This window comes from Ambystoma mexicanum, chromosome 14, assembly GCF_040938575.1.
Source record: "Ambystoma mexicanum isolate Mex_15411 chromosome 14, UKY_AmexF1_1, whole genome shotgun sequence".
NCBI classification, from domain to species: Eukaryota; Metazoa; Chordata; class Amphibia; order Caudata; family Ambystomatidae; genus Ambystoma; species Ambystoma mexicanum.
The window spans coordinates 181592210-181609062 of record NC_090940.1 but is presented as its reverse complement, the minus strand read 5'-3'; positions in this window follow the sequence as shown (position 1 = coordinate 181609062).

Genomic DNA, 16853 nt, shown 5'->3' with positions numbered 1-16853 from the left:
AACAGGGGGGTTAAACAGGGTTGCGTTACCGCCCCTCTGGTGTATAACCTATATGTACATAACATTCCTGTGGCTATAGATGCTGCTAACAATTGTCCTCCAAAAATTGGGGAGGCGGCATGTTCTGTCTTGGCATATGCAGATGATTTGGTCATTTTTGATCATACCATCAGCGGACTGCGTAGATCTGCCATTGCTCTTTGGGAATATGCCTCTTGTAATGGTCTTACCATTAACTTGGATAAAACCAAGGTGCTGAGATTTACCAGTAAAAGAGTCTCTCGGGTCTATCTCATGGTGGGCAATGTCAAGATCTCTTACGCGCCATTATATCGCTATTTGGGAATAGATTTTGAGCCCAGTGGTGAATATGTGGCGTGTAAACAAGCCCGCGCAGCGCAATTAACAGCTTTAATTGTCAGTTTCACAAACAAGCAGGGGTGCTTCATGTTATGGGCACGGCCCAACTTTATATGCAAGTATTCAACCCGATGATGACCTATGGCCTAGATGCACTTTTTGACATAGATCTTGGATGCCTACAGGTCATCGAGGGGAAATTTTGGCGACGTGTCCTCGGTTTAGCACCGGAAGTCCCTCTGGCCATTATACGCCTGGAATTGGGAGTGCCCTCGCTGTATGCTACTATCATGAAAAAGAGACTAGGGTTTTTCCTGAAGATGTGTAGTGGAACAGATAACCCTCTACTAACAACAGTATATCAGGAATTATGTAAGAAACAGAACCCCTGCTCTCCGCTTCCAAAAATGTCAAAACATCTAGCTGATATTGGCTGGGCCTGGCGTGGAGGGGTGTACTCAACTCTGGTACAGAATGCACTGAATAAGCGTGTTGATATGTGCGATTGGTTAGAAAACTTTGCCCACCTCAACACACTGAAAAGTTACCCGTTTGTACAGTGTAGGCCATATTCCTTCATGAAACCACAGGCTTATCTCAATCTTTGCCCCTCTAATAGGTTGCAACACTTTATACTGCTACTCAGGATTGACCAGCTTCCAACTTTAATGGTCACGGGCAGAAGAGAGCACATCCCAAGGGACCAACGGATTTGTAGGGTATGTAAAGCTGATAACGAACTAGAAACAGCTAGACATTTACTAACCCAATGTGGTGGCTTGACAGATATAATCCATCAGCATATTGGGTTGTATACCCATGACTTGTCAATCAATGACGTAACCTTTTGGCACCACTGCATCAATTCCGAGAGCATACAGACGTTAACGGCCTTTTATAACATCTGGCTAAGGATTGAAGAGACTTTGGGTATCAAGATTTGAATAGCATCCGGAAAACAATGTGTGACGTAGTATCCTATAGCCTCGTGCTTATGCCATATGTAGTGATAAATTATGGTTTTAACTGCCAATTGTATTGAGGTTGAATATATTTCTGCCCGTACTCACATGGATTTATCTTCAGCAGATCAATTGGTGATGCTCAGTGTCCTGATGTGCTGTTGATCAGCATTGTTAATCATTGCTTTTTATGTTTATTCTCTGTGCTCATTTATCTGCATGCCCATTTGTACAAACACGATGGAATAATAATTTGGGTGTGTTTGTTGATTACTCATCTTCATGACTACTATTCTTCATTTTATATGCCCATATTTTTACTTCTCTTCTTTTCTCGGTATCTGATTTTTCCATTATTATAAATGTTATATTGGAATGTGATATGTATCTCTTAGGTTTGCTGATATTTTAGGTTTGCTGATTAACTTAATTTTTAAAAAAACATTTTAGGATCTACTTTTAAGATCTTGTGTATGTTGTTTTAAGCTATTTGTTTTTAGGTACGTTCTACCATATGTACATGTTTAAATTTAGATTATGTGTAAAGTGTATTAATGTAAACTGTATCACATTAAATAAATTATTATTATTAAAGGTGGAGACCGTATAGCCTTCAACCCAGCCAGTCAAGTTTTTTAAAGAATCAGTCACATATGACACCCAAGTACTTCCTTTCTTTTTATACTCTCTGAACCTTTTCAGGTATTGGGCAGGAGTCTCCCCAAACTTCAAAATGAGAGTTTGCTTTAACATTGCAAAATCAGCTCTTTCAGCTTTTGACATCTCCATAATAGCACTGCAGCCAGAATGTGGTAGTCTGCTGAGCAGCCATGCAATCTTATCAGCATGTACAACCTCCTGAACTTCACATGCATACTCAAATGCATTCAACCAGTCCATAATGTAATTCTTCTCATCATACACACTGAGCAGACCTTTAGGAAATCTTGGATGAGAGGAGGACCCAGACCCATGTCCAGATCCCTTGGATCCATTTGAAGCTTGAAGCTTGGCCAATTCCAACTGGTGATCCCTGTCTTTCTGTTTTTCTGCCTCGTCTACTTTTAGCTTAGCCATGTGAAATTCAAGCTCCTCCTGCCTAAACAGCAGCTCATGTTTCTTGAATTCCAGCATGGCCTCAGCATCAGAGCTTGCAGAGGAAACATTAGACAATATATCATCCATATCCTCATGGGCACCATGAACAAGGGCAACGACAGAACTGTCAGTTCTGCCAGTGGGAGCAGCCCCACCTTCTTCTGCACTTTCATCAGAAGCTATGGCACCGAGTTGCAACTCTTGCCAGTCCATGATTCTTTGGATCAAACCATGCTCTTTAATTAATCCCAGTTAGGATTCCTCGACCACTGCTGTCTTGATGTCTCCATTGCAGACCTGTCCCGTCTCCTGTCTTGTCTTTTTATTGTTTGTCCTCGTCTTCACGTATGCGCCCAATGCTTGCGAGCAGTCGGTGCAATATGAATAAATAAATAAAGAAATAAATAATTTCCAATTTTGTTCCTTGAGCAGGTAAACCTCTCTCAGTACACATCTCCCTCAATGTTTCTGATATAGAAGCATTTAAGGTTATAAAGGTACTTGTTTCCATTATATTGGATAGGTCTATGGCCTTTTACAGTTATCACTACAAAGTCACTGTGTGTCCTGGATAGGAATAACTTGAAATGCCTTCACTAATGTGCAACACTTGATACCTTCAGTCCTATCCCACCGCTGTACACCAATTTGTTAAGATGGATTTCGGAACTCTGACCTGGTGGGCAGAGGTTCAGAAGGCCAGCCTAGTTTCCTGGAACAGGGTAACCTTCTGGACAAACCAGACCAATCAAGGTAGCTTGGTGGCGTTCAAGACCAGGTCACAGGAGGGGTGAGGGTGACTGAAAGACCTCAATGAGCATGCAGAGTAAAGGACACTTACAAATCACTCCCAATCAGGTGTAGATATATTAAAAATACATATACACTTATTTCAAGGCCTTTGAGTTTCAAACACACAAATCAAATCATAGTAATACTTATTAGACCAACATAATCCTATCTAACTACATATACAAGGCCAATGGTGTCTAAAAGGTTAATGCACGAAATGGGTCCACAACCTAAAAGGGAAGGAAACAGACAGTGCAAATAGTCTTTAGTCCCTTCTCCATCCAACACACTCCTAACTAAGAGGCAGTCCAATCCCTAAGAAGAGGGGAGCCTAATGCTCAAATGTACATGCAATGTAAGCACATGTGGTAGTTCAAATGGGCAAAACGGGGTCTCTTCAAGGGTCTGTAGCAACTCAGGAAGGTGGCTGAGGCGATGAAGAATGGGTTCCCACTATTCGAGGAGGGTCTCCACTTGAGGGCTGAGTCGATTCCAAGAGTTGGGAATAGTTTGCTAGTTTGCACTAACAGTGGAAAAGAGAGGGGCCCCCAGGGGCCACTTGTGCGTAAAAATGGATGGAGGCGCTAGGGACCACCGGCTAGGGTTGCGATTACTCACTGACCCCCGGCACACTCCGGACCAAACTTCGGCAGTCGAGTCCACTTCGGTTGCAAGTTCAAGTGCGGCAATTTGGCGGCTCTGCGGCTTTCAGCGACAAAGACACAGCGATGATTCCCAAACGGGACAGTGGAGATTTATCCACTCCTGGTGGATGGACCAGGCCAGTTTCACTGCAGCAGGCTTCAGGGGCAAGAGAAGCACAAATACAGCGCACCTGCAAAGGTCGCCACCATGGCTGGGCGACACGGTAACCGCGTATGCTCCGGTTCTGGCGCACTCGTCTCACTTCAGACCTGGGAACGCCAAGTGTACGAAATTCGGTGTGAGGGTGCCGTGAACACAGAGCTAGCTATATACTAAATTTCGAGGGCCTCCTCGAAACGGCGGCGGAGACAGAGCAAAGGTCCTGCGTACGCTGGTCAGCCCACTGCTGGGCCCAGGGACACTTCCGAGAAGGCTTACTTGCAGGTTTTGATGAAGGTGCCGAAAATAGTTGGTCCCACTATCCCAATGGATCGAAGCGTCTTCGCAGACTTTCTAGGGCGACCAGATGCAGAGGTGTCCCACGGGACGACAGCAAGCTCAGGGTGCCAAACCTTCCAGCGGGTCACCAGCGGTTCCTCGACTCAGCTCCTTAGCTCCAAGATATTTGGATCCTATCCTTCGTTCAGTGAGAACTCCAGAGATCGACATGGTATGGGTGTTAAGGGGCTTCTCTTATCCAGAATCTCCTTCGTGGCAAAACGAAGAGGACCGAATGGGAGATATGCTCACATACAGGCATACCATACATGGACCAATCACGGACCACGGTGGTCACAGGCTTTCACAGCACTCCAGACTCTCTGGCACCCAGGATGTGTATTGGGTACAGATACCCCAGCCCACATCCTGGAGGCAAACACACAAGGCATGCAGAAGCCTGCGAAAGCTTGGCGTTTTGTTGCAGGAAAAATGCATGCCCAAATAAGGACTGACCCAGGTCGGCTCGACCTGGGGAAGGCGAAGGGGCAAGATGGCCAAAAGACAGGACAAAGAACCTTGTGGCATTACCATTTTGGAGCCAGGCCACCTATTCGTGTCAAACAAGGTAATCGCGGTTTGCCTGGTAGGAAAGGGTTAAAATTACATGAAAAGATAAGCTGCTACCAGCCCTGTCTGACACATCTGCACATCTCCTAAAAAATCCTTCAAGAGTATCTAGGGCCTTTGGAAATGACTAAGAGACCCAAGTGTACTGTACTGGATGGTACATTGTACACTTGTTACATGTTGCAGAAAAGTTGCAACATTGGAATGGACTAAAGAAAACAAAGTCTCTCAGTACTGACTGTCTTAAGGGCATGTCAGTTTCTCCATGAAAAGTGAGCAAAAGCCCAGAGGAGTGCAGCAGAAGGCTGGGCTGTCACGACCCGTGACCCAGAACCCCACTGGCATGGTCACATGCCAGATAGGGTCAGGACTCAGGGTTCATTTGGGACCCCAAGAGCCTTGCATTATCATCATAGACTCTCCTGGAGTCAGTCCTGGCGCCTTTGGCGCCAGGCTCATGTTCAGATTGGGACTTTACTTTGAAGGGACTTGAAGGGACTACTTTTCCTGTGAAGGCCTGCAGCCAACATGGAGGCACCCATACAGTCTAGTTCCTAGGAACCAGAGTGCGGTGCAGTGTTTTAGGGTGTGGTAGCCTGGACTACTTTACCTGGACTACTTTACAGAAGGCTATATAAACCGCACCCAAGCTACAGAACATACTTCACGTTATTCTGCAGCCAGCAGCGTGACGCTCATCGTGTTCAGAGACCAGCACCCAGCGATCCTTGAATAGCGGACCTGCAGAGAAGACAAAAGAACATCATTAGCAGTCTCTGCTTACCTGCAACTTTCCATCCGTCGATTCCTGCTGCTCGCGGTCTTCCATTCAGTTGACAGAATCATCAGGACACCACGCTCGCACCGGAACGAAGCACCCGGAGGGAGAGAGAAAGAAGGACAACGTTAAACAGGTTACTCACGGCATTCACGGCAGTAATCACAAAATCCTCACCTGGCTGGGCATTTCTTGGCTGGTTTCGCTCCGGAAATCTTCACACGCCCAGAAAGACCATCGCGACCTGATAAGGATTAAAGAATAAAGGTTAGCAAGAGAAGACATTACCGCGCTGCACCTCGCGCTTAAACCTACCATCCATCATATGCTCCTGCGTCCATCATCCTGGCAGGAGCCTGATCCAAGTAGCGCACCCATCGAACCTCCGTGCACCTAAGGGGAAAACACATTATTAGCAAGAAAGGAAAGCAAGGACATTTAAAGACTGCTATAACCAGACTTACCTCCTTAAAGACACTTGAAGGGATTAGCACCAATGAAGTTAACACGGTCGCTTCAACCCGCAGAAGACTACGCGCCCCTGCACAGATGGCAGGATGGAGAGCACGCCAGACATCATAACAAGGTCGAGTCCGGGGGGCTGGTGGGAGGAAAGGAAGTATGTTCCTAAATCCAGTCCTCCTGTGTTTTCAGGCCCGACCGCCACTGAAGGCATTGTCCAGAATTGGGAACGTCCAGGGTGAATCCAGCAACAAGGGCATAAGGGTGTCCCCATGGATACCAGGTGAGCGTAACAGCTGTGCTCCCCTGGTAAAGTCAGACTATGGTGTTAAACAGCAGCAAAAGAGTTGGGGGGTACACAACTGGAGGGAAAATTACACATAAATGGAAATCTTTCCTAACATTGGGATCAAATTATATCATGGCATTTGTTTGCAATTAGGAAAACTGCTCAGGCCTCAACAAGATTTTCCCTGCTCAAACTCCTTCATGGACGAGAACCCTGGGATGTCCTGGATATGGTTAGAAACATAGGAAGAGAGAGAAGAAGCTTTGTTTCCACTCTCCTAGACTGCAAATAGGCTAAAAGAACACATGACGGCTGTTAGATCTTTAATACAGACTCACATGGTTAAAGCACGGGAAAAACAAAAGACCTTCTATGATAAAAAGGTGTCTCTAAGATCCTTTGTCCATAGGGCAAAAGGTGCTGGTATTATCACTGTAGGGGAGGCATGGTATCACAAGTATGACACTGACACAATGCATACAATTTGTAAAACCTTTATTGAAATGGTTGGGACTGGAAAAACTCCTACTTTGCCCTTTACTAAAATGGGAGTAGTCTCGACCATCAAATAATAAATAACGCAGTCCTAGTGGAGTCCGTCAAATCAAAATGGCCTATGCTAACAAAACCTTTCTCCTGTACAAAAAGTGTATAAAGGAGAAATGTATGCAAAGGAAAAATCAGTGTTCAAAAGAATAAATGTGGTTGAACTAGCTCTCCTCCCCATGTTAGACCTCACACAGTAAGGCTGTCCCTGTAGGCAGGATGACACACTCGGGCTCGGCTTTCAACACAATAAACAGTTCGAAACCGTGGATCGAGGCCCGCCTGGCCTTCCACGCTAAAGTCTCTTTTCCTGACTTCCAAGTAATGTTGCAACAATAAGTTCACGTAGGTCCCCCTCTGTCGGGCTTAGTCCCTTCACAACAAAGTTTACGTCAGTCCCCCTCTGTCAGGCTCAGACCTTTCATGACAACGTTCAACAAAACTTGCAAGGGGTCTTCCTCTGTCAGGCTCGGACCACTTTCCGATGTCAAAGACTTTTGAATGTGTGAGAAGGATGTGCTGGTGGTTTACTGCAGAGAAGGGACTCACTGCAGGAACCACGTACCGAAAAAGCCAATACGGTGGCAATGGTGCGCTTGTCCGGGTGCACACCGAGCTAATTCAGCAGAGCCAATGAAGAAGAAGCAACGCTGAAGGCAACCGTTAAGCCAAGAGAAAGTCAAAGGGTTACTGAGTTGCTAGCGTACTGATACCATTACTTAGAGGTGAATCGAAAGGAAAGTAACGAGAACCAAGGGAATCCTGTAGCTATTCAAGAATGCAATGTAAATAAATGGGAAGGGCGATGGTTGAGAAAGGTATACCGCTTCATGAAAACAAAGCAAGAAAGCAATTGGGAATCCATTAAACAGATGGAAGTATTTGTCAAGCAAATTGTAAATGAAGCAATAAGGTTACACCTTAAGAAACAGGTAGTTGTGTAGTAAAGTACTGGCAGGGGAGTATACCAGGTGATGATAAGTTAAATTGTTTCATATGCAAAGTCCTGGCAGGGGAGTTACCAGGTGAAGAAAAAAGTTTAATATGCAAAGTCCTGGCAGAGGAGTATACCAGGTGAAGCAAAGGTGTATGAAATAGTGTATACATTGTTAAAAGAAAACGCAATATATGAACTGTGAAGTGATGAGAGAAGGAGTTAAAGAAAAGCAATAACATTTTGAAGTGTAAACTGTGAACACAGTGCTGAAAAAGACGGCCCTGAGAAGAAAGGTGTTTTTGACACTGGGAGTAAAGAGAAACCTTGGGAAGGGAGCAAGTCCCACAAGCTACATGAACGCTCTGTGGGGTGAGAAAAGTCCTCTTGGAAACTTGGTGGTTCCTTTTGAAATTGCATGTTTAATGCAAAGAGCTCAGCAAAGGTGGATATTTCTAGAACTGTGAACTTTGTCCATGAAGAAAACCTTTTGTGTGATTTTGAACTTTTGTTTTCAACTTTGAGCTCTTTCAAATACTCAAAGACAAGGAATATTACCATTTGCCCCTTATAGTTGTTTTAGAGTGTGAGGGCCAGAATAGGATTACGGACACAGGACTTACTTTATTTGGACATCTTGACAGTGATGGACTCATTAGCTTTTGGTTGAGGCAGGGAAATTCCTCATAGATTAGGGACAGTGAGGTATTTTCCAACCCTTTTTCATTTAAATAAAAGTTTGTAGCCAATAACATGTCTCCTCTGTGTCTGTGTCTCATTCCTGGCTCCTCACAAAGGGCAGAGATAAATATAAGATAGACAGGAATTAACTGATACTAAACATTGGGCCTCATTACGAGTCCGGCGGTAGCCGTGCCGGCAAAACCGGCAGGCTGCCGCCAGACCGGTAATAACATGCCGCCTCTGTGATTGCCGGAATCACCGGGGCATTACAATCCCGGTGACCCGGTAATTCCGGGGGGGAATTCTCTAAATCCCCATTCCCATGGAGTCCCATAGGACTCCATGGGGATGGGGACCATCGAAACACCGGTTCCGTCTATGACAGAGACGGTGTTTCCATGTCTGCCTGCAGGCGGGTGGTGTTGCTTCCACCAGGTCAGACCTGGCGGGAGTGACACCTCCCGCCTGCAGGACTCGGAATCAGCTGGTCTGGAAACAACAGTGGCAGCGCATTTACTGCCACTGTTGTTTCCGGACCGGCTGACTCATAATGAGGCCCATTGTGTATTGTTTGTTCAACAGGTCAGAGAAGCAGAAGCAAGGTGAACTTGTGTTGTTTGTTATTTTATCCACTTTCCCCTCTACCTTTGGGTTGTCCTGTACCCAGTAGTTACTAAACCTCCTGGTGTGGAGCACTACTAGGGGAACAGTGGGGTTCAGCAGCTCCCACAGAGAGGAAAAGGTACAGACCTGAGTGATTGAAAGACACAAGATAGATTCCCGCCTTAGATGCTATGGACCCTACTGGATTGTCCTTGTATGCTTTCCCAAACTGACGCGGGCCCCGCACCTGTCATCCTTCCCCCCACCACCCAGAAGCCAGGTCCTAAACCTGGCATCCTGCCTCCCCTCCACCAGAACCCAGGCCCCATACCTGGAATTCTGCCTCTGTACCACCAGAACCCAGGCCCCATACCTGGCATCCTGCCTTGTTACAGCCAGAGCTCAGACCCCTTTCCTGGCATCCTTCTACCCACACAATGCAGAACCCAGGCCCCCGGCATCCTGCCTCCCCTGAGACCAGACCCCATACCTGGCATCCTTTCATCCCCACCACCCAGAGCCCAGGCCCCATACCTGGCATTCTGCATCTCAACCACCAGAGCCCAGGCCCCATACCTGGTATCCTGGCTCCCTGCCACCAGAGCCCAGGCCTCATGCCTCCTCAACAACCAGAGGCCAGAATGCAAGCCCCATACCTGGCATCTTGCCTCTTCAACACCAGAGCCCAAGTTCCATACCTGGCATCCTTCCCTCCAACACTTAGAACCCAGGCACCATACCTTGCATCCCACCTCCCCTCCACCAGAGCGCAAGCCCCATACCTGGCATCCTTCCCACCCCCCACCACCAGAGTGCAAACCTCATAACTGGCATCCCACTCCCATCTCCCACCACCACAGCCCAAGCCCCATACATGGCTCCTCATACCTGCCCCCTCAACAGCCTCCCCTGAGCCCAGACCCCATACCTGGCATCCTTTCATCCCCACCACCCAGAGCCCAGGCCCCATACCTGCCATTCTGCATCTCAACCACCAGAGCCCAGGCTCTATACCTGGCATCCTGCCATCCCACCAGCATTGTGTGGGCGGAGCAAGCACGCCTCGTACACACGAGCGAGTGGTTTGCACTTGCGGGCACGGCAAGGGAGCGGCCCCCACCTTGTGAAGGCGGGGCTGCCTTCAGCCGTATAAGCAAATCAAAGAGCTCAGTGCTCTCCTCTAGGAGCCCCCACCCTCGGGGGGCATGGCCTAAGTAAGAAAGCTCAAGGTAGCAGATAAATTACAAAGACAGGACAGCGGAGATCTCTCAAAACGTTTGTCTTTCCTGATCCCCATGACAATGGTCACAGGCACGCAACCAGAGCCCCTTGCAGCATGTGAGGTAACAAGACTCTCGCCATGTGCGGTACCGGCGGCACTAATGAGTCATCCAACCGGGCCGGGCTGTGCAAACAAGATGTTGCATCTCTCATGTGTTATCATGTAGAGGTGGGAGTGGCAGTAGTGTGTGCAGCCCTTACTGTAACTAGCAGTTGCTTGTGGCGTGGCTGGAGTAGGGCATGGAACTCTCCTCCTTCCTGCTGAAATAGGGGATAAAGAGTGGCGGGTGCTATGTGCACATATTAACAAGTTACTGGCATCGGACCAATTACACAAGGTATGCCTGCCTCCTCCCTGTTTCATCTATGAATGTTTACTGACTTATTTATCAACCTATATGTATTGTCAGCATTCCCTGCTCTCCCCTCTTCACACCAGTACAACTTATCTGCTCTATGAATATAGCAACATAACCTGACATCTGGGCTGTTTGTAGGAATCTGCCGTGGTTATGCTGCGTAGTACAGCAGGGCTCAAATGTGAAAAAAAGGCAAAGTAATGTGGGGACAGTTTGGGTCTCCTATTCACCTCCTGATTGGCCTGCCAGTGAACCAACATTGGTACCCTCTGAAAACCGGCAAGCACCCAGTTTGAAGATGCCCTCAGCTCTGGCTCCAGAGTGGCAAATAGCTGTGTCACTCAGCTGGTCCTAATGATCTATGAGACTCGGTATAGTGTAGTTGTGCTGTATTCTGCTTCTCTCATGTGTGCATAGCTCCCCGGATGCCCTTCTGGAATCTGCTATTGCGGTGCACATGGTTCCAGACGGCCTGAGGGCAGGTTAGTTCAAAGTATGAATGTCCGGTAAAATTGATTCATGACATGCTCTGAGTGGTTTTGGAGGCCACACCATATTGTCAGCTTTATCTGCATTGATAGACAATTAAGTATGCGGACTGCAGCTGATACTTTAAAATCAATGGCTTCATCACGAGATCTTACAACTATGCGGCCTGCACTCTTCATGGAAATAAATGTTCCATTAGAATATACAATGGATGTGAAAAGTAAGTAAGGGATTCCAATGAGTCTGTTGTCTGATGGCTGAGATATGGGTCCATCCTCAACGTAGCAGTGTCCATGACTACTGCAGAATGCTAAATAATTTTGTGCTCGACTTGCTGCCTGCACTTTAGATGAAAAAGCATTACATGAATATGTGTCTACAAGCCCCAGCATGCACCATACTGTTGGCTAGAAAATCTGAATTGGCTTGAACATCCAGACATGCATGGAGTAATTAGCAGCCAGGCTTAGTGGGTCATGCATGCAAGATAGCTCACCAACTAGGCACCAAAGTCAACTGGGTGAGAGGCTTCAATAATGGTATGGACAGCTTGACATCAGCACAGACTGTCGAATGGTGATTAGTATTCCTTCATTTAATTCGGGAGCGCCCTGTGGCAGGATGTTTTGCTTTATTGCCTGGCGGATTGAATCAAAGGACTTGTCCCGTTGAGAAATACCAGGTCAACCAACCTGGCTTCTTCTATATCCCTCACTGTGATAGATGTGACGTCTTATATATGTTATTCAAGTCCCATTAAATGGGGGTAGAGGGTATATGTGGATATTCTTAACAAGGCCACTCAAACTATAAAGTGGAATGCTCATGATAGTTTGATGGGATCTAATACAGGCCCCAAAATGCATTGAACCTGCCCTGTAAACCTGAAGACCAGACCACCCGTAGTAACACAGGTCACAATGAATGGATCGTCACATTATGTCAACTGGTGCAGAAAAGCCAGGCAGATAACATGCTGCCCCGCTTTCTTAATTTGAACATTCTTAGTACTTTGGGTCTGGGATTTATCTAACTGTGGAATGCACCGAGTTAAGAAACTGGTCAACATTTTTCTAGACGCCAATTCACACAGGCCTTTTGGTTTCTTCTGGGATTGCTTGATTGTTCTTAAGGGCTGGTCTGGAGCTGACCCATGCATGCTAGACTGGAAATGATTTGATTATGGGAATCAGTCATTGTATGGAACAACATGCTTTTGACAGACATTCCAAATAAACCTTTCATTCATTCTTTAAATTCAGTATACGCATTCTCTGATCAACAATTCACTGTTTAATTCGGGCACCATTATATCTGGGCAGTTGTTTGCCTTCCCTTTTTTGATTAGTTTGCCATGTGGTGGTCGACTCTAGACTGGTCCACTTTTGATAAGATATATACATGTTTGTTAGGAGAACAATGCACTGTATATTTTATCCAATTGCCTTCCTCGCAATGGTTATTGAATTTGTGTTATACTGTCTAATATATGATGAGTGGTTGTATGGGGGGGTTCTCTCTGTTTCTGTGAGAGCTAGCAACAAATGATTTGAGAATATGGTGGTATTTTGGTTGTTTACAATTGGCAGATTGTTTGTGGGGCCTTTTACGGTTTGGTCTTGCAAGATATATTGGTTGAGATTAATTTCTATAGTTGGTAATCTGTTGCAGACTGCCTGACCTTGGGTTAGTTGAGTTATTAGGTTGGATAGGGTATTTGTGTTGTTAAGGAATATAATGTTTGGGTTGGGCACCATAATGGAATGGAGTGCTAGCTGGAGCCATTATATGTGATATTTAATGTGGCTTGATAGGGGTTTTTGTAGGGTTATTGCTTTTTATGACATGCCTTGAATTAGTTGTTTCCGTGTTAGTGAATGCTATGTGCCATGGGGATGTGATTTTTGGGATTATACTGAGGAATTGGATGGGGCGAAAGATGTCTAATTGATGTGTCTAAGGATGGATGTGTTATCGTGTGGTGGATTGTTATAGAATGATAGTTTCTTGGATTGGGCTTAGTTGGTGGGGAAGGGTTGGGGAGGTATGGGTTGGATGAGATCTTGATAAAGTAGGCCAATTCTACAGTACTTTGGTATAGTGGGTGTGTAGTCTATGAGTGTGTTATATGTAGGTTAGATGTGGTGGTGCTGGATGATAAAGGGATATCAGATTTTGAATTTATTAGTATGACTTAAGGGTTTTTATGGTATTACAATTTTGGGGTGAAGGAATTGGGAATTTGTTTGTTGATCAAGATTCAATGAGTTGTTAGGTGATTGGTCTTATATATTATGGTGGTAGGTTCTGCGGCTTTAGTTATAATTACATTTGAGTTTACTTGGGTTGTTATGGCTTAAAGTAGGGTAGGAGATTTGTTCATAGGTTGTATAAATTGGCCTAGGATGTCTGGTAAGTATAGTTCTGAATAGATGTTGGTATGTATATCATTTTACTTATTATAAGCCTGATGGTGGTTGGGCTTCTGGTACTGGTAGATATGTGTGTTTTGTGTGTCTTGTGTTGTCTTTCGTGAGTTTTTGGGTGGGGTTTTCTTTCTTTATCACAAATCTTTCTTTTTCTTTTTTTACTTTTCATGTTCTTAGGTTGGAAATTTTCATTTCTCATCCACAAATGTATTTTGTAAAACATATCTGTGTCAATAGATGGGATTGTAATTGTGTAAAATGCAGGTGATTCTAGTGGTGAGTTATTGACCATTTAAACTTTGTTTCGTGGAATGTCAGAGGTATTCGGATGTGTGTTTAAAAGAAGGAAGGTTTTGGCACGATATGGAGGAGTAAAGGGGATATTGTGTTTCTTCAGGAGACTCATTTGAATGAGCAAATTGGTGATTATTTGTCTACTCATAAATACCCGCAGGTGGTATCGAATTATTATGATACCAAATCTAGGGGGGTTAGTGTATTGTTCAGGAGGGGTCTGTCTGTCAAAATTGAGAAAACAGTAAAGGATCAAGAAGGTCATATTCTTCTCATTGATATATTACATAATGGAAATAAACTTACTGTGGGGACAGTGTATGCTCCATGTGCTCCAGATATGGGCTTTTTCAGGAAATTAGATGATCTTATGGAGGGAGAGACGGTTATCTTAGGTGGAGATTTTATGATGGATGGATAGTGAACTAGACAGAAAGTCAGATTGTAGGTATAATAATGGGAGATTAGGTGAAGAGTTAAAACATTTTGCTTTTAAATATGATCTTGTTGATATTTGGAGGGTCCATCATCTAAGAGATAGGGAATATTCATTTTATTCGCCGGTTCATAATTCGTATTCTCAGATTGTTTTATTTTTTATTAGTGATAAAATAGTTGATCAGACGGTTAGTTCTAGTATTGGGGAGAGATGTATTTCTGATCATGCGCTAATAGATCTGAAAGTCAATTTACAGGATATTCATAAAAAGAATAGGAGCTGGAGAATGCAAGCCAATTCCCTTAATGACCTGCTAATTAATGAGGGATTAGATGACTTTATTCAGAAATATTTTGAAGAAAATAATGGATCGGCTGATGTTAAGTTTGTGTGGGACTGCTTTAAAGCTGTTTTACGGGGTGAATTGATTTGTAGAACTTCCCATGCTAAAAAGAGAAACAAAGTAAAGATTGAAAGGTTAGAGAAGGAGATTGTGGATTTACAAAGGAGTTGTGCGCAAGTAGGAAAGAATTGCATGAAACATAAATCGAACAAATTGGAAGAGAAGTTAAAGATGCTTTTGCAGTCACAAGCGGGGAAGAGTTTGTTTTATACAAAACAGTGCTTTTGGGAATTTGGAGACACAAATGGTAGACTTTTGGCAAATAAGCTTAATGGTCTGGTGGCAGACAAGTGTATTTCATCTATTGAAAATGATGAAGGTGAAGTATTTCATAGGAGTGAAGATATTTGTGAAGAGTTTAGACTATTTTATAAAGAGTTGTATAAGGAGCAATTACATCCTACTGAAACGGATTTACAGTCTTTTTTTGATAAAGTTCACCTTTTAGGACTTCGGGATGACAAAAAATTGATTCTTGATTCTATGATAGATGTGGCTGAGGTTACTAATGCAATATTGCAATTGAAAGATGGAAAATCGCCAGGGCAGGATGGGATTGTTTCGGAATTTTATTTAAAAAAATGGAGCAAATGTCACCTATTTTATGTGTTCCCTTTAATGAATTTTTAGAGTCGGGAACAGTATGTAAATCAATGACGGATGTGATGATTATTGTCATTCCTAAGCCTGATAAAGATCACAGAAAGTGCAGTAATTATAGACCTATTTCACTGTTGAATGTGGATTTCAAGATTTTTACAAAAATATGGGCAAATAGGATTATGGTTAATATGAGAGATCTAGTGGATGAGTCTCAAGTGGGTTTTATCCCAGGTAGATATGGATATGATAATATCAGGACTGTTTTAAATGTCATTGGAATGCATCATAATAAAAAATCAAAGGGGGTGATTGGGTTTTTTGATGCACATTATTAAAAATGGGATTTGGACCAACCTTTATGAAAATGATTAAGTGTATTCATTATGAGGTTAAAGCAAGGGTGACTGTGAATGGTTTAATGTCGGAGTCTTTTTCTTTGTCCAGGGGCACGAGACAAGGGTGCCCCATGTCGCCTTTTTTGTTTGATTTAGCACTTGAACCGTTGGCAGCTTATATTAGGAAATGTGGAGAAATCAAAGGTTTATGTGTTGGAGGTGTGGAAGTTAAAGTTTTGTCTTATGCGGATGATATGTTGGTCCTGCTATCTAACCCTGAACAATGTGGATTGGTCCTGAAACAGATGTTTGAGGAAGTGGGTGAAATTTCTGGTCATAAGATAAACTGGATTTGACTGAGATATTCCCACTCTCTAAAGAGTGTATTAGGGATATTCTGAAGATATGGAAATGCAAATGGTCCCCTGAGTATGTTAAATATCTTGGTATATATCTCATTGGTGATTTGAAGAAAATTATGCAATATAATATTGATAAACTCATGGATAAAATTGTGTATCCAATAAGAAGATGGGAGAGACTTCATTTATTATTATGGGCATAGATAAATGCGATAAAGATGATTTTATTACCAAAAGTGTTATATGTAATTCAGTCGATTCCATTATTAATTTCCAAAAAGCAGATTTTGCAAATTGATAACATTTTTCAATGTTTCTTGTGGGGGTTGGGTAAAAGACCGCGGATTCCAAGATTTATGTTGATGCAAAGTGTGGAAGAAGGAGGTTTTGGATATCCTGACTTATATAAGTACTATAAGGCGTTTCAGCTCAAGAAGGGAACTTATTATTATACGAATGATGACTTCATAGGTGCTATCTGGCTGCGCATGGAGAGAGGGGTTTGCAATCCGTATCGTTTAAATAGCCTTTATACCATGGGCAATATGTCAGTCAGTAGATTAAAGTTAAAGTCTATAGTGGCAACCAGGCAGACCTTGCGGGGGTGGTTTGGAGAGAATAGTCAGCTATATGGCTTT